This window comes from Nycticebus coucang, chromosome 16 (genome assembly GCF_027406575.1).
Source record: "Nycticebus coucang isolate mNycCou1 chromosome 16, mNycCou1.pri, whole genome shotgun sequence".
Classification (NCBI taxonomy): domain Eukaryota; kingdom Metazoa; phylum Chordata; class Mammalia; order Primates; family Lorisidae; genus Nycticebus; species Nycticebus coucang.
This window is the reverse complement of record NC_069795.1, coordinates 52,592,040-52,612,067: the sequence shown is the minus strand read 5'-3', so window position 1 is coordinate 52,612,067 and position 20,028 is coordinate 52,592,040. Positions and strand designations below refer to the sequence as shown.

The window sequence follows — 20,028 nt, the reverse complement described above, 5'->3', positions numbered from 1 at the left end:
CAAGAAACTAGCAACCTTGACAGTGTGCACTAACTTTTCTTTTTCAAAAGCATTATAACAATTTAAAATAAAAATAATAATTATAATTATAGAAATGATATGTCCTATCAATGAAAATATAATTAGAAATATTGTAAGTTTATCCATCTTTATTTGAAACACCACACAATACTGTTTTTATAAATACAGTCACATATACCATAATATTTTTATCTCTAAGGCCATCCTAATATGTCAAAAAGAGGATACTCTTGACCAGTTAGCAGAAAAAGCCCCAAAAAAGAAATAAACAAAGTTCATATGAATCCACTATAAAAAGAAAATGGAAAATACAGTTAAAGGCCTATAAAAACACCCATAAAACTGAAGAAAAGAGAAAATGCTTTATCTATATTCTAGATAATCACCTCTCACAAAAATTCTAAATCATAAATTCCAAAAACGCCTTAAAGAATAGAAAAAAAGGAAGGCTCCCGCCTCCCTCCCTGGCGGCCGCTGGGCCTAGCGGAAGCAGCGGGGGCGCTCCAGCGCGGCTCCTCCTCCCGCCCTATTTCCCCTCCCTCCCCTCCCTCCCTTCCCTTCCGGTGCCGCGTGCTTGCCCTGGGCGGCTCCGCAGGCCGCCGGGAGCTCGGGCTGAGGCGCCTGGCTGAGGCGGGGCTCTTTCCTCGCCTGGGGTCATTTCATAATTTTGAATCATGTCTGATAACGGAGAACTGGAAGACAAGCCTCCAGCACTGCCTGTGCGAATGAGCAGTACCATTTTCAGCACTGGAGGCAAGGAGACTTTGTCAGCCCAAGTTTGAAACCTTTGCCCTCTGTTCCAGAGGGAAAAAAGCCCAGGAATAAAATCATCTCCATATTCTCAGGCACTGAGAAAGGAAGTAAAAAGAAACAGAAGGAACAGCCAGAAATTTCTCCTCCATCTGATTTTGAGCACACTGTCCATGTTGGTTTTGATGCCATTACTGAGAATTCACTGGCATGCCAGAACAATGGGCTCGATTATTACAGACCTCCAATATCACCAAGCTAGAGCAAAAGAAGAATCCTCAGGCTGTACTTGATGTCTTAAAGTTCTATGACTCCAACACAGTGAAGCAGAAATATCTGAACTTTACTCCTCCTGAGAAAGATGGCTTCCCTTCTGGAACACCAGCACTGAATGCCAAGGGATCAGAAACATCAGCAGTAGTAACAGAAGAAGATGAAGATGATGAAGAGACTGCTCCTCCTGTTATTGCCCCACGTCCATGTTATACAAGATCAATTTACACACGGTCTGTGATTAACCCTATTCCTGCACCAGTTGGTGATTCTAATGTTGAAAGTGGTGCCAAGTCTTCAGACAAACAGAAAAAGAAGACCAAGATGACAGATGAAGAAATTATGGAGAAATTAAGAACTATTGTGAGCATAGGTGACCCTAAGAAAAAATATACAAGATATGAAAAAATTGGACAGGGGGCTTCTGGTACAGTTTTCACTGCAACTGATGTGGCATTGGGACAGGACGTTGCTATCAAACAGATTAATTTACAGAAACAGCCAAAGAAGGAATTAATCATTAATGAGATTCTAGTGATGAAAGAATTAAAGAATCCTAAAATAGTTAACTTCTTAGACAGTTACCTGGTGGGAGATGAATTGTTTGTGGTAATGGAGTACCTTGCTGGGGGTCACTTACTGACCTTGTAACAGAAACCTGTATGGATGAAGCACAGATTGCTGCTGTACGCAGAGAGTGTTTACAGGCATTGGAGTTTTTACATGCTAATCAAGTAATCCACAGAGACATCAAAAGGGACAATGTGCTTTTGGGGATGGAAGGATCAGTTAAACTTACTGACTTTGGTTTCTGTGCCCAGATCACCCCTGAGCAGAGTAAACGCCGTACCATGGTAGAAACGCCATACTGGATGGCACCAGAGGTGGTTACACAGAAAGCTTATGGCCCTAAAGTTGACATATGGTCTCTGGGTATCATGGCTATTGAGATGGTAGAAGACGAGCCTCCATACCTCAGTGAAAATCCCTTGAGGGCCTTATACCTGATAGCAACTAATGGAACGCCAGAACTTCAGAATCCAGAAAAACTTTCTCCAATGTTTCGAGATTTCTTAACTCGATGTTTGGAAATGGATGTGGAAAAAAGGGGTTCAGCCAAAGAATTGTTACAGCATCCCTTCCTGAAACTGGCCAAACCATTATCTAGCTTAACACCACTGATCATGGCAGCTAAAGAAGCAATGAAGAGTAACTGTTAACATCATTGGCTGTGGCCTCCTGTTCTTTTTCCATTTTCTAAAAGAAGTCTTTTAACATATGAAAATTATTACTCTTTTGGGGGTTTAAAGAAATGGTCTGCATAACATGGAGGGAAAAGCAAGCTACTATTCTCTGAGGACAACAAAGAGAAAATTGCAAAAAGAAAATTCTGACTTTAGAACAGAAAAACCCCTTTAAGGTCCAAAAGGAATTGTGGACTGAATCACTAGCCTTATGTATTTCAGCAGACAAACTATCAGGGCCATTTATCGTGCTTGAAATTTGCATTTTATTTTGCTGACCTCGTTATAATAAATACCATTCATTATCCCATTTTGGGATACTTTCAATACTTGAAAGGCAGATTCAAGTTTTTCAGAGTATTTGTTTCATCTGTTAGTCCTCTTTTTCTCTCCTTCACTAGCTTTCCTTTTCCCTGACTTGCTCCTATTGAGTTGCTCTGAGAAATTTTTCCTCATGCCTAAATTCAAGACAAGTGTGATAGAAATTATGTAGCTCTTTATATTGGCAATGGAGCTCATTATGGTTTAACTTTATATAGACGTTAGGAGCAGCTACCGTTACACGTAATGTTTCAGTTCAGAACTTGGCCTACAGGAAGGGAAGAAAAAGCCTGTGATTTCTAGCTTTTTTAACAATGTGAAAAAGTCAATTTTAGATATGTCATGGTAGTGAGTTTGGCATTTGTTCCATGTATAGAGAGAAGACTACTAATCTATATTTATAACTAAATCATTGAAATAGAAAAAAGAATCCCATTAAATATACATTCTTACAATTTTGTCTTCCTTTCTGTCTATTTCCTCTTCAGATTTGGCTTCAGGAACCAAAGTGATTTGCTCCTGTTCCATCTTGGGCTTTATGACTTTGGTTAGTGCCGGGACCTTCCCCTTCCTTCCTTTCTCCCCTTTCATTTTGGAAATAAATTTTTGTATATGTTGCAATTTTAGGTTTAGGTTTGTTTTTAATTAACCCTCTCTCACTTCATACATATCATTTCTAACCCCTGTGCCAACTAATATAATGACCATTGAATTTTCAGAATTTATAAGTTAACATTTGTTTCCATTTAAAGGAGAAAAATATTTGGGACTAGTGAGAGACTTGAACCTTGGTGAACTCTGAAATAACTAAATGAGATTATATTCATGTAAGAGAAACAGTATTCCAGAGAAGCAGCTTATGACCAGTACACTATAGAGATATGTCATAAGTTACATTGCCCCCAGCTCATTACCAATCTTTTACTGTCTATGAGAACTTAAACGATAAAGTACTTCTTGAATTGTTGAGTAACTTTAGTTTTTTGGTTATTTTTTTTTTCTCAAATTTGAGAATATTCATGTAAAAAACTGGAGAAAGGAAAAAAGATGAAATGTATTTGTTGATAGAAATACTTTTTTTATTTTAAAGATTAAAAACAGGTCTGTGACCTGTAGCATGAATTATTCTAGTGCCCTTTCTTGTCCCCTCCACTTCTCTTCTTCCCTCTCCTCTGTTTCTCTCCTTATTTTCAGTTGTTTTACTTCTTGAGTAGGTATTGTTCCCTCTGACAGGCCTGGAAGCACATAAAAGAAATGCCTGGGGTTTGGTTCTGGCATTTCACTCACACCATCCCCTCCCAATTAACTTCATACCTGCTTGCTCTCTTGCAACAGTACAAATCATGAATAAAAATAATGTTGCCATTTTGGAGTATGTTAAGGAATCTAGTACGGTTTTATTTCCTATTACTCCCATTATATCTATGTTAAGATACAAGTATAAGGAGAGAAATGGGAGTTTTTTAATTGATAAAACAGCAAGATTTTCAGAAAAATGAGTAAAATAATTAATGCAACTTACATCTAGAGCACTTAATTATCTCCTTTCAATATAATTCTTAATTTCCTTTTTCTCTGGACTATACTGGCCTCCTTCAGCTACTACCAAATTATAGAAATGCGCCGGTTTATTTGTGGTGGAAAGCTACCGTGCATCTTGAGTTCCGGATTTGAGCATTGTTTCTGAACAGTTGTGTGGTTGGATTGTGATAAAGAAGATGCTACCTATGAAATAAAAAAACAACTGTCTGATAAGACTGATCATTATGACCACTTGAGAAGGCACTTCCATCCTAAATTATAAAGGCCGTATTCATTGAATATGTGCCAATGTCCCATTTTATGCTTGGGACTCAACAAAGGGCTTTTCAGTTGATAAGAAGCAGTTTGGGATTTGTATTTTCAGCTTTTTCGATGGTCACCTGCATGTCCATTGCTGGCAACGGACTTTGTCATTAAAACCTGACTCCTTGGTTAAGGGAGCTGCACTGTGGTTTATTCTTTACTTACAATTGGATAGACTAACCTGTAATAGAAATATACTTTGGTTAATTCTGAAATGTGCCATTTAAAAAAAAAAAATCTTAAAAGCAAGACAGATCTGTGATTTATTAGTTAATTGTTAAAGTGTCCAGATCTTGTTGAAAGAACAATTATATCTGAATCAAGATTCATGTTTTTTAAAAAACAATTGACTTTGTATACCACCTTTTTATCATTTTAGAATGAAAATTCCCATTTAAATCTTGAAAGTTATCTTAGTAGTCCTGTTATTACTAGAACAATATTATTATAGTACTTATTTATTATATTTTAGATTCTCTGGTGGTCTTAAAGTTTTCTCTTTCCTTTTGCTGCTTTTAGGGACATTTAATATTGGGAAACCCTGAAAACGTTGAGCATTTTATCCTACCTACAAGAATAAACAAGTAGAGTGATTGTGTAACATGAGACAGCAAGGCTAACACAACTCCATCTTCATGTGTTGAGTGCCTGGCATATGGAATGAATTCTCTTCATTTCAAAATATAAATATTAAGCTGCTTAAAATTCATCTAGTAACCACCAATCCTAAATGAGCCTGTGCCTTTAACAAGCAATTTTAAACTACCTATGAGTGTTTCTTTGTAGGGTTCACTTAAATATGTGTTTATTTGTATATACTGTATTCTAGCCAGAATAATTTTAGATCTGATCAGGTAGTAGCTATAATTAGGAAAAATAGGTGCTCAAAGAATTAACATTAGTTTTAAAATCTAAAATTATTAAATTATATTGAGATCTATAGTGAGTAAAATGTCAAATTATCATTAGATTATAGCTAAAATCCAAATTAATACTTTTTTTATAGTAGAATTTCATAGTAATATGAAAAGCAGATTGTCTTGTCTCCACTGCTCCAACAGTAGATGTTTAAACAGTTAACATCAGTTTTTCCCCGGTGTGTGCATGTGTGTGTATAAGAAAAATATGTATGTATATGTATACACACACATTTTTTTCTCACTCAATGCATTTATTGAGCACTCCGGCAAAGATGCTGTGGTAAAGAATGGAGTTACAAAGAAGAATCAAGCACTGGCCTAGCCTTGAAAGAACTGAAGTCTTTCTCCTTTATTGCAGAATGTTGCAAAGATAAGTAGCAAAAAAAAAAAAAAAAAGATAAGAAGCAGAATGAAATGTATAATAATTCTGTCAAATTATCATTTTATATTAAGACAATTACATTTGGAATTCAACATCTTTGATTGGAATGTGTTGACTTTTTTTTTCCTGTTTTGATAGAGATGGAATTAAGTGAAAGTGTTTTTCTATTGTGTCTTCAAATTTTATAATGCCTTTTATTTTTAATTTAATCCCATTCAATTATTTAATTGTTACATTGACATTAACTGCTGTATTTGATGACTTTGTTCAATAATTTTGTTCTTTCAGGGCTAGAAATAAACTTTTTTTTAAATGTTAAAAAAAAGAATAGAAAAAAACAGTAATAAGAAATTCAGTGAAAACTGATCAAACTAAGGAAGATAAAGGAAAAAAAAATCAGAAATGAAGAACAAACTATGAGATGCCCCAAATAAATATTAAAAAATTTAAGTGATAACTTTGTACTGTGTGCAAATAAACTTTAAAACAGATGACCTGAATTATTTCATAGGAAGACAAAAATTTACTCCAGTGGAGATAAGCTTAAGCATATCAATTTCATAGAAAAGTAAATAAGAAAATATATAAAGGAACTTCCTTCTCAATAATTAAAGAAAGAAATGGATTCATACATGTACACCTATAAACAAAGCCTCAGAGGGCCAATAAAACATAACCTTTAGAGACAATATAGTGTCAATAGTACATAAATTGTATTAGAGAAAAGAAAATGCAAAATAATGCCACATGATTTTTTTTTTTTTTTTTTTTTTGGTTTTGGCCGGGGCTAGGTTTGAACCCACCACCTCCGGCATATGGGACCAGCGCCCTACTCCTTGAGCCACAGGTGCTGCCCAATTCCATGTGATTTTAAGTATAAAATCATACTATTAACTTATATCTATCTATCTATATCTATATAGATATAGACCAATGTTGTACATAAATATTGATAAAAATCTAAATTAGAATATTAGTAAACATAATATAATATTACAATAAGAAAATAATACATGAACACATGACTTTCTATGGAAAACACAGAGATAATTCAATAATACAAAATGTTTTAATATAATGCATTATAGTAATACATCTAATGAGAAAAATAGAGTTCTCTAACTTTCAATGGCCTTATCTCATTCTCTGTTTTCTTATGTGGTAAAAATTTTGTCTTATGCTTAAAAAAGAGTTTACACTGTACCTCCAGTAACAGGAAGACAGGGTAGATGGACTTTTCCATATTCTGTCTGCTGTGCATGGCCAAAATATTTAGACACCATATACAAAGTAAACATAAGAAAGTCATGAAAGGTGGGGAGAAGAAATATGACTGGCTACAAAATTTGAGATGTGAGAAATGACAGAACGGTCAGCTTCGTGGATTTTCTTTTATATATCTATATCTATATCTATATCCATCTATCCTAGACTTGAAACTAAAGAAACCAGTAACCTAGAACTGTAACATATATAATATATAATAACTAGATCACCCAATTAAAAAAAGTAAAAAAATACTTGAAAGTAAAATATATAAATCAAAGTGGAATTAAACAACGTTTCAGTACCCCACAAAAGGCATGAAACAAAGAAAATAAAAAGGGAGAACAGAAATTTAAAAAAATAAATAAAATGTCAAGCTTAAGTCCAACATACCATTTGTACCAATGCAATTGATATAAAATTGAATGCAATTAATATGTCATTTTAAATGTAAGTGGACTTAACTCCTCAAGTAAATGTCACACATTAGCAAATTAGATTTTAAAAACCCAGAATCCAACTATTTAATGTTAGAAGAACTCACTTTAAAGGGTTTATCTTCATATTCCATATTTGTAAATGTACCAAACTAATTTTTGACAAATATACAAAAGGAATTCAATGAAACATAAACTGTCTTTTTAGTGAGTGTAAAGAATAAAAAGACAAGTTAAAAACTGGAAGAAAGTAGTTGTAATCCACATGTCCAAAAAATGTCTAGTATCCAGAAGATAATAATGTACTCAAATCTTAACAGTAAAACAAACAAAAAAAAAATAAACACAGAAATGAAACAAAATCCAATAGAAAGTAAGAAAAATATTTAAGGTGACATTTCACTGAAGAAAATGTGCAGATGCCAAATAAGTACATGAGTGATTTTTAACATCATTAATTATAAAAAAAGAAAGTAAAAATATGAGAGATGTTGCTAGATACCTATAAGAATGACCAAAATAAAAAATGATTGACAACAAGAGAGTAGTGAGAATATGGAGAAACTGACTGTCTCATCCAATGCTGGTGGCACTATCGAACTGGACAGTCACTCTAGAAAATGGTTTGACAGTTTCTTAAAAAAAAATTTTAACATGCACCTATCACATGACCTAGAAATTGGCACTCCAAATTAATCTCAGAGACATAAAACTTTTATTCACCTAAAAACCTGTATACAAGGTTTTTAGCAGCTTTATCCATAATAATCCAAAGCTGAAAACCTCTCCTATATTCTTCAGTGGGCAAGTGGTAAACAAACAAACAAAAAATGGTACATGCCTATCGTGGGATGCTATTAGCTGTAAAAAGAATGAACTACTGTTGTACACTCAACCACCCACATGAATGTATGGAGAATTGTGCTGAGTAAAAGAAAAATACCCAAGTGGTTACTTGATGTGGGGTTCCATTTATATAAGATTCTTAAAACAACAAATTTATAATAATGAGAATAGATTAGCGGTTGACAGTTTATAAGAAGGAAGTGGAGGTTTGAAAAGGCAACAGGAGGAATCTATTGGTCACAGGAATGTTCTCTGTCTGCCTGTATCATGTCACTATCTAGGTTCTGATAGTGTGCTATAGAATTAGCAGTGCTATGGTCAGGAGAAGCAGGGCAAGGGGCACACATGATCTTTCTGTATTATTTCTTACAACTGCATGTGAAATTATAATAACTCAAAATATAAAGTTTTATCAGAAAATAAGATTTTGTCTCAAATTTTCACATGGGAATGTCTGGGAATATTTACATCAAGGGCCAATCTAAGTCAATGGAACAGAAGTAGACATGAAGAAAAGCCCAGGACTAGTTAGATTAATTTTGAAGAACTTGGGGGAAAATGGTATGATATTTGGAAATTTATTTGCAGTGATGTCTTTGTTTTTACTTTAATTTCAGACCCCATGCTATTTTACAAGGTTCTGCTTAAGAGAATATAAAATAACAAAAGTATTGAAAGGGACGATTGCATGAGTGCTGTATAAATACCCAGCACTGTGCTGCTCTGCTGGTTGCTTTACCATCAATTTCTCACTCTGTCCTCTCAACTTCCTGTGGGAATAGTACAATAATTATTCTGAAGTGATTGAGACATACAGAACTTATACTCACATTTAATTCCGGCCCCTCTGTATCTGGCATTGAATTAGCTGCTAGAAATTAACCATTTTATGTGCTTATAATTCAAAGTTTAATAAGGTATAATCTTTTTTTTTTGAAATAATGCTTTATTGCTCATAAAGTATAAGAGAGTATTTGGAAGAGCAAGTTGACAACTGATCCCTAATAAAAATTTTCTGAAGCCTGCTTACCTCAGAAAAATCATATGTATAAGTAAAATGTATATTATATGTATGCAGTGTGTCTATTTAATGTGTAAGAGAGAGTATGTGTGTATATACACATTGACAAAGACACACACACACATGCAAGTCATTTGTTGCCATTCTCCCCATGATCACTATCAAAAGATTCGTTCTGGTTGGCAGGACTCTTTTCATCTCTCATTGCTAGGAGGTTGATTAGCTGAAAATAAAAAGTTTACAACTTATTCTTATGAAGCTATCATTCCTTTAAGGCTAAGAGAAAAACAAAATCATCTCTTGGCTGCCTTCAAGTTTAAAATATATACCATAATAAAAGGATACATCAATTTGCTTTCAAGTTCAAAATTTATACATAAGAAAATTTAAATAATGAACTTAAGAATGGCTTTTTGAAAAAAGTTAGATAATCTCTCCAAATATGCTCTCATATAGGGAATTATGGAATTTTGCTCACTTAAAATGTTAGCCACAGCATTTTGAGCATAGCAATATGAACATAAAACTTGAAAGATTCGGTAATAAAAATATTGTGATTCTTTCTGGATGTCCTATAAAATGGTCTTATTGTAATACCACTTCAATAACATGCAATCATCAAGTTTTTACACTACTACTTTCTTTAAAATCATATAACGATATATCTCTTACTTTTACGAACTACTGTAGAGGATGCCAAGAGCAAGACGACCTCTGAGCAAGATGATTTGCAGCTGGGGGGCGGACCCTTGGGCGATTCCTCCGCAGGTGCTCCTTTCAGAGAAAGAGCCCAGTCCATGGCGATCCTTAGGCACAGTAGTCATTGTCTAATAGGCCCCTCACCTCTCAATAAAAGGCTACTGCAGAGGTTGCTCAGGGCTATCGTGCAATCAAGGTTAGCCCGCCTCCTGCAAGCTTGTACTTCTAATCCGCCTCATGCCTGGTTCCTTCTTGTGGTGATCAAGACCAGGGCCATAGGGATCACGAGGGGCTGCGACAAACTACCTAAAACCTGCAATTTCAAGATTTGTTGTTAAAATGGAAAGCAAATGTGCTTTTCTCAAAATGTGTATTTTTCACTTCTTATTATTTTCATTTGCATGTTTGTGTATGCGTGCCTATGTACAGCCACATAAGCAAACAGTAAAATTTCCCTTCTCAGAAGGGGACATCCGTCAGAAACTCTGAAGCTCACATGTGGCCGAACGCTAGAATTTAGTCAGATAAGAAATGGAAATAAATTACCTCATAGCAAGGTCATCCATGAAAATTACTGCATTGCCAGGTAGGTACTGTCCTTTCCAGAATTTTGTAACTAAATAGATACTAAGGAGCATACAGACTGAGAACTGAATAGCACTGTATTTCTTGAACAAGTATGTATTTAGGTCACTATGGAAGTTGTGAGATAAACTGTGTGGTGGTGCCTTATTTCACTTCCAAGAAACACAGCCAGCAGTGTCCTTTCAGATTTACCCATGCGTGCTTCAACTTGGTTGGCTGATCGGTGTTGCTAGAGGGCTTCGTTTGTTTCTGTCCATGAGGATTTCACATTTGTCTCTTGATTTTTGTGTATGTCAACATTTTCATAATCATCCAATACAGGCGGAGGTCTTTTACAGTGAAATACAGAACTCAATTTTTCTCTAATTAACTGTGGAGTAATCTATTTTTGCAGAATAAATGAAAAATAAGACAGGGAAGATAAGAGCTACCGTGCATCCCCATTCACATTCTACTTGGTGGCCTTGCATTTCTTACTTGTTATAGAAAGATCTTTGGCATATAGTTCCTGACCTACTGTGACTGCCATCAGAGCCCCCTGGTGGCTTAACCTTCAGATTCTTCCTTTTCCAAACATGCCGCACCCCCGGCATCTGGCCGTGGCGGGATGGCTCTGTCCGCGTTGTAAAAACTGTGGTAAGGCGGTGCGTGCTCCCCGGATGCCGCGGACCGCCAGTCGAATGAGTCTCAGTCCGAGGGCTTTCAGGGCGAACGGCTCAGGTTGATTGGAAGGTCGACGCAGGGTGATTTGACAGACTACTACACACCACGAGTGATGATGAAAGTAGCTGCAACTTTACTGAATTTTAAGAGTGTCTTTTATACATTTTTGACAAAGCATTACAAATCACAAAAGACATTTTTATGACTTGCAGGTGGTCACAAGTTCTTATCTTGTCTTACAAATGTAAGCATTCAACCATCTATTTTACACAGTGTTTTGCCCGCAAGGGGGAACAAAGGCAGCTGTGAGGTAGCTGATAAGCAGCAGTTACTTTTCAGCTTCCTTTATCTAAAGTTGAATGTGTTTTTTAACATACAACACTACTTTCTTTCATAGTTTTATTTTCATGATTATATATAGTTGTTATGATTAGAGGTGTATTATGAATCATATGAGTGATTAGAGTGTGAAGGAAACATGAGAAATAAAAGGATATTGTATGAAAACTAAACTATATTGAAAGTGAGGTTAGGAAAGACAAGGTTAGAGATAGGGGGAAAGGGTGGGTGGATATCAGGTTAGAAACATTTTGTTTGTGGTATTTACATTCTTTTGATGCACTGTATATTTTCAAGGTTTTGCTCTTTGGAGGGAGGTGGTTTATTTTTTCAAGGTTTTTGTTCTAAGAAAGTGGTTTCATTAGTAACACCTGGTTGCTTCCCCTTATCTAGGAATGTCAAGGCTTGTAACTTCTTCAGTTTCTTATGATCTCTTTTAAAAACAGCTGAACATATTCTTTTATGTATAATACTTGACTACTACTATATATTTTTACTCTAATTAGTAACTATATTTTGATTTATAGTTAATTGCTTGTTAAACATTAAACTACTCTATTGATTTGTGTTACACATGAAAATTAGTGAAGTAAGACATTTTTCTAAGTAAAGTTTTACTAATTAGTGAAGTTAGATGTTTTTCTAAGTAAAGTTTTACTGCAGGAGGTGTCATGTTGGAACATTTTGTTTGTCGTGTCTGTATTCTCTCGATGTACTATTTCAATTCACTGACATTTATGGTGGGGACGTGCTGTTGTACAGGCTCTCTTGGAGCCACTGAGTCCGGCACAGCCATACTTGCTGTGTTTAATTGTGGATCAGTAAGTCACTGTGTTTATTCTTAGTTTCTCAAAACAATCAGGCAATAATCAGTCATTCAACTGAACAGACAGGTTTCAGGGTAAAGGTTTCTTAGGCTTTTATGCCGCACCTCATGACTTCCTACGTTCACTAAAAGGCATGCTAGGCAACTTATGCGCTGCTGTCGCAAGCCAGGGGGACTGGGGGCAACGCTCCGGGGAGCACTCACCGCCTTACCACAGTTTTTACAACGCGGACAGAGCCATCCCGCCACGGCTTGATGCCGGGGGTGCGGCACCCGGAGCGTTGCCCCCAGTCCCCCTGGCTTGCAACAGCAGCGCATAAGTTGCCTAGCATGCCTTTTAGTGAACGTAGGAACTCATGAGGTGCGGCATAAAAGCCTAAAACCTGTCTAAAACCTGTTTGTCAAGTTTAAATGCCTGATTGTTTTAAGGAACTGAGGATAAACACAATGACTTACTTGTCCATAATCTCATATAACCAAAGGAGACTTAATGTCTCCAAGGGAGCACGCTCCCACCATGAATGTCAGTGAATTGAGACAATGTATTGAGAGAATGCAGAAAACGGCAAACAAAATGTTCCATCACGATATGCACACCCACCATCCACAGTGCCTCTCACAGAAAAACTTTTCTCTAACACAACATGCATTATCACCATCTGCAATAAAACTTTACTTAGAAAAACATCTTACTTCACTAATTTTCATATGTAACACAAATCAATAGAGTAGTTTAATGTTTAATAAACAATTAACTATGAATCAAAATATAGTTACTAATTAGAGTAAAAATATATAGAAGTAGTCAAGCATTATACATAAAAAAATATGTTCAGCTGTTTTTAAAAGAGATCATAAGAAACTGAGAACAATTACAGAACTAAGAGAAGTTACAAGCCTTAACATTCCTAGATAAGGGGAAGCAACCAGGTGTTACTAATGAAACCACTTCCCTAGAACAAAAACCTTGAAAAAATAAACCACCTCCCTCCAAAGAGCAAAACCTTGAAAACATATAATACATGATAAACCACATATGGAGACACAAAGATAATTGGAGACACAAAGATAATTTGTAAGCATAAGCAAAATAATGATTACATTGTTTTAACCCTGGAAAGAAAATGTATAAATACCATGCTTAAAAAAGTAAAGTCGCAGCTACTTTCTTCATCACCCGTGGTGTGTAGTAGTCTGTCAATTCACCCTGCGTCGACCTTTCAATCCACCTGTAACGTTCACCCTGAACACCCTCGGACTGAGGCCCAACGACTGGCGGTCCGCGACACAAACACAGTCCCGTATACTGAAATAGAATCTGTGTAATACCCATATGTCTCCAGTGTGAGATTGCTCTCCTAAACATCTACAGCCCCCTGCGTGGTAAGCATCTTGAATCACACCTGGAAAATGACTACATAGCAGGTCCATAAGGCATCAACAGCAGATGCCCTGCAGATGTCCTGCACTCTGTGCAAATGGAACTCTTTCCAATACCCAAATCTATGGCTAAGACCTGTGTTTCTTTCATTTAATTTGCTTTTATTCTGTACTGCCAGAAATGATACATAGTATGTTAGTCAGCAGATGGAGAACTAGATCACTCTTTCTCTTATTTATTATCAAAGACTGCTGTATCGTTAGAGGAATGTACAACTGTTGCATTGCTTAGAATAAAAAGAAACTTTTACCATAAAATTAGTGTTAAAATTGAGTATCTCTTCCTGTCATTCTTTTTTATAGGATGTTCAATGAATGATTTATAGGGACTTATATAATCCACTTTATGATGATTCATGGAATTGGCTATGAAAAGTATAATTCTTCTGGTTATATATTATACATCATATTAATAGAATTTAATTAAAAGTGTATCTGCTTCACTGTGTAGTAAATGATGCATGCACGTTCCTTCACAGTACATACATATTTCATGTTATAATTATGAATTTCACAATCTAAAGTATGCATTTAATTATATGAAAGTTACAGCTTCAGATGTGGTAAACATAAATGAAAATGGTAAACATAATTTTTTTGTTTTAGCAAGAAATGAAAGGATACTGAAAACAGGGTTTCTCAAACAATTAATGTTTAAAAATCAAATCTCCCTCACTTCAACTGCTTTTACGATTAGAATTGCAAATTTTTATCCAAAAGTTCATATGTAATGTATCAACCATATACCTGGTAGAATGTTTGATGAAATTGAGGATCATAATTCTCAACTATTATCAATACAAAGCTATTTTATGCAGAGGCATATATTTAGTTTGTAAAGTTTGATTTAAACACTCTCACATGTGCTCTCCCTCTTATTTTGAAGCTTCTTGGACCTTCATTTGGTAAGACCGCCATTACTCTATCAAAATTTGATCACAGGAATCAACATGGAATTTGATATTTACAAACAAGTGTGACCCAAGAGTGTTTCTTTATGAGCATACATTGTAGAATATATTCCAATTAATATTTTCCTATTAGAAAATAATTTTTAACCTAAGTTTTATGTCAGGCCTAGTATAACTATTGCACTATTGCAGATGATTTTATTGTTGATATTGTTGCTTCTAAAATTTCCTTTGTTTTGGTTTTCATAAGTTTACCCATGATTTGCTTATGTGTGATTATCTTCATTAATCCACCTTGAGTTCGGAGAACATTTAGACTTTTTGGTGTCTTCTCAATATCGAAAAGTAACCACTATTTTAAAATGAGAATTGTATCAGAGAAATAGGTAATACATAGAGAAACAAATGGAAGATTTGGAATAAAACCTCAAAATTAAATAACAGAAAAGATAATTTAAGAGAAAATGAGACAAGCAAAGAGACATTTAGTAAAGTGGATTACACTTCAGAAGAAAATATTCAGAGTTATGAAAAAGAGATAAGATAAAAGAAAATATAATACAGAAATAAAAAGATATGAGAAAGACATTTATGACACAAATATTTGGAGTCTCAGGAAAAGAAGAAAAAGAGATAGTGAACAGAGATAAGATTTCCACCAGTGCTGAAAGATGAAAAGCCCTGCTAAGTTCCAGAGATTCTTATCCATCTTCCCCATTAGGGAAGAAGTGACTTTCAAATGCCACAGACAGAATCCTTTTATGTAACTTTTTTTTAATTATTAATAAATGAATTTTGAACCTGTTAGGGAAAACAGGCCTCCAAAATTCAGTTTCCTAATAAGTAGAACTGTAGAGAGATAAAGCGATAAGCCCAAAATTCTGCTACATTTTACCCTTGAGACATTCAACAATGATTTAAGCTATATACGACAAGTGACCAATAAAGTCAGCAGAATACAGATGGAATGTTTTATAAAGATTTTAGAAATCTCTTCTGTGCTGGAGAGAGCGAGAAATTGATTAGAATTAAGGGAAGGTTAAAAATGGAGAATCACCCCCCCCTTTTTGGGGGACAAAACAAATATACTAAATTTGATATAGGTACAACCTGATCTGGAATTGGCTTAGCATCTACGTGCATTAAAATTATCTACTCTAGCTATAGCTCCTTGGGGAATGATATTTTGATTTGTCTATAAAGAAAGATCCAAAGATATCTAAGAGGTGATCTACATATTACAGTCACTAGGTAGGCACATTAATATGACTATGATTAATGAGTTCATGATACAAAATTTCACTGGAGTCATAGAAACCTATATTTAAAAGTTTAATATTCAAATCTCTACATGTAAACTGCCTTATAAAATATTCATATAAAGACACAAATAGATGAAATGTAAAATGACAAAGGAATCATATAGTACTATAATTATTATAGTTAATTAATTAAATGTAATTTAATTAGTATAATTAAAAAGAAAGCTAGAATGACCATATTTATACAGAGGAAAGACTAGTACTAAACATAAAAAGCATCAAAACATAACTATAAAGAAGTAAGTTTATAAAAGAAAATTATGAAATCCTCAGAAAGGAAATAGCAGAGGATATTAACAAATGGAAGAACATACCATGCTCATGGAGGGGAAGAATCAACATTGTTAAAATGTCTATACTTCCCAAAGCAATCTACCTATTCAATGCCATTCCTATCAAAATACCAACATCGTACTTTCAAGATTTGGAAAAAATGATTCTGTGTTTTGTATGGAACCAGAAAAAAAACCATATAGCTAAAGCAGTTCTTAGTAATAAAAATAAAGCTGGGGCATCAGCATACCAGATTTTAGTCTGTACTACAAAGCCATAGTGGTCAAGACAGCATGGTACTGGCACAAAAACAGAGACATAGACACTTAGAATCGAATTGAAAACCAAGAAATGAAACTAACATCTTACAACCACCTAATCTTCGATCAACCAAACAAGAACATACCTTGGGGGAAAGACTCCCTATTCAATAAATGGTGTTGGAAGACCTGGATGTCTACATGTAAAAGACTGAAACTGGACCCACACCTTTCCCCACTCACAAAAATGGATTCAAGATGGATAAAGGACTTAAATTTAAGGCATGAAACAATAAAAATCCTCCAAGAAAGCATAGGAAAAACACTGGAAGATATTGGCCTGGGGAAAGACTTCATGAAGAAGACTGCCATGGCAATTGCAACAACAACAAAAATAAACAAATGGGACTTTATTAAACTGAAAAGCTTCTCTACAGCTAAGGAGATGACAACCAAAGCAAAGAGACAACCTACACACTGTGCATATTTTCAATCAAACAAAAGCTTGATAACTAGGATCTATAGAGAACTCAAATTAATCCACATGAAAAAAGCCAACAATCCCATATATCAATGGGAAAGAGACATGAATAGAACTTTCTCTAAAGATGACAGGTGAATGGCTAACAAACACATGAAAAAATGTTCATCATCTCTATATATTAGAGAAATGCAAATCAAAACAACCCTGAGATACCATCTAACCCCAGTGAGAATGGCCCACATCACAAAATCTCAAAACTGCAGATGCTGGCGTGGATGTGGAGAGAAGGGAACACTTTTACACTGCTGGTGGGACTGCAAACTAGTACAACCTTTCTGGAAGGAAGTATGGAGAAACCTCAAAGCACTCAAGCTAGACCTCCCATTTGATCCTGCAATCCCATTACTGGGCATCTACCCAGAAGGAAAAGAATCCTTTTATCATAAGGACACTTGTACTAGATTGTTTATTGCCGCTCAATTTACAATCGCCAAAATGTGGAAACAGCCTAAATGCCCACCAACCCAGGAATGGATTAACAAGCTGTGGTATATGTATACCATGGAATACTATTCAGCCATTAAAAAAAATGGAGACTTTACATCCTTCGTATTAACCTGGATGGAAGTGGAAGACATTATTCTTAGTAAAGCATCACAAGAATGGAGAAGCATGAATCCTATGTACTCAATCTTGATATGAGGACAATTAATGACAATTAAGGTTATGGGGGGGAAGAAAAGCAGAAAGAGGGATGGAGGGAGGAGGGTGGGGCCTTGGTGTGTGTCACACTTTATGGGGGCAAGACATGATTGCAAGAGGGACTTTACCTAACAATTGCAATCAGTGTAACCTGACTTACTGTACTCTCAATGAATCCCCAACAATAAAAAAAAAAAAGAAGTTTATAAAGGATGAAACAATTTAAACATTTATACATAAATAATGTATCTTAAAATGTCACAAGGCAAAACTGATAAAATTGCAATCAAAAATAGACAAATTCTCTATTTTTGTCAGAGATTCAAAACCCAACATTCAATAATTGATTTTAAAAATAGACACAGAAGGGGAGGAGCAAGTTAGTGGACCAGAAGTATTATTCAGCTGAGCTCTCCTAGAACAATTGGGGAAAACCAGAGAACCCAGCCAAACCCAGTGTTGCAACCTTACACAGAGTCATAGCTCAGGGAGCACAGTGCAGAAGTGGTGAGCTGGATACAGTGTATGATCAGAGAGATCAAATTCTGATGAATTAGGCAAGTGATTGTGACTGGCTTGGATTAGCTGGCTCTCCACAGAGGTCTGGGATGGGAGGAAGACTTTCTGGAATATTCAGTTCTTGGGAGAAGCTGCATGTTGAGTGGAAAGTTTGGAAGAATGGGAAAACTTGAGCAGTACACAGCAACCAGATTTGAATGTTGATTGGAGTGGATTTGCCATAGGTTTGGAGGCTGGTGAGGCAGTCATTTGAAGAAAGTCATAGTGGCCAGGGGGCTGTCATTGTAGGAAGGTCATGAAAAGGTCTTAGCAGGGGCCTAAAGCATGGCTGTCTTGATTCTGCCTGCCAGGGTAAGATCTTCACTCTTGGGACAGGCTGAGGGTTTCCCATACCACACAGGAACTGGAGTCAGGGGGCACTGTGACACCTAATCCTGAAGGATTCTTGTGAGCTCTAAAATCCCAACCCAGCAGGGTCTGAAAGCTGAGGAAACAATCAGGCAATCACTCATGGCAACTAAGTTTGGAATTAAGGACCAAAGAGGTTGCTGGCTGTGATCTCTGTCTCCTAAAAACACACATATTGCAACATACTATCATTAATAGCAAGGACTTTTGTTGAAACAAAGGAGGCAGTGAGAAGTTAAAAAGGAGGACAAGGAGGTGAACATAAAAGAAGAATGCATGAGGAGGAACCAACAGAAAAATTCACGCAACATGAAAAACCAAAACAGAGGAACTCCCCCAAGGGACCATGAGGGAGCTACTGCAGAAGACTCCACATATAAAGAATCAATAGACTTGACAGAAAGGGAATTTAAAATATGAATGACAAAGACAATAAAAAGAATGGACGAGAAAATGGAAAGACAGAATCAAAAATCATACGAGAGGGTGGTGCCTGTGGCTTAAAGGAGTAGGGCGCTGGCCCCATATACCAGAGGTGGTGGGTTCAAACCCAGCCCCGGCCAAAAACTTCAAAAAAAAAAATCACATGAGAGATACGTAGAATATAGAAAAGATATGGCAGAGCTTAAGGAAATTAAGGTGATAATCAGGGAATGTAAAGATGCAGTAGAAAGTAACAAAAATAGGTTAGACCGTGGAGAAGAAAGAACCTCAAAGATACAGGATCAAGTTTTCAAGTTAACTCAGGTAATTAAAGAGACAGAAAAGAAGAGAGAGAGAGAGAACAGGGAGAACTATGAGAACTATGAGGCTCCACAAAGTGTTCAAATATACAAATAATAGAGATTCCCGAGGGAAAGAAGATTGTTTCAAAAGTATGGAAGCCCTACTGGAGACTACCATCAGTAGTCACCTGATGTTCGGGGTAAAGGGTGGGTAGACAGGGGATGGGGACAAGAAAAAAGGGAGCATGTCTACTATCTTGATTGTGGTTTCCTGAGTGTATCCATACAAATTTTAGCCCTCACAGATATGAAGTTTATTGCATATGAATTAAACTACTATATACTTGTTGAAAAATAAAATAATAGATAAAATATAGAAGTGTTAGTAGCTGGTTGGAATTGTTTTTGTATGTCATTGAGAATGAGGTGATATAGATCAAATACTGATGATGGGTTGAAAGTTTTAATTTAAGGGGAGACACGGGAAAGAAGGCAAAAGAAAATTGAATTCAGAATGAGCAAGATTATTACCAAAATAAAAAGAAA

General features: G+C 35.7%; 1 pseudogene across 1 annotated transcript; it reads left to right on the top strand.

Moving 5' to 3' along the window:
* Positions 1-587: 587 nt before the first annotated feature.
* Positions 588-2,514, top strand: LOC128567707 (serine/threonine-protein kinase PAK 2-like; annotated as a pseudogene). The gene has a single exon (XR_008374916.1). The product of XR_008374916.1 is annotated as a serine/threonine-protein kinase PAK 2-like (transcript).
* The last annotated feature ends 17,514 nt before the right edge of the window (positions 2,515-20,028 follow it).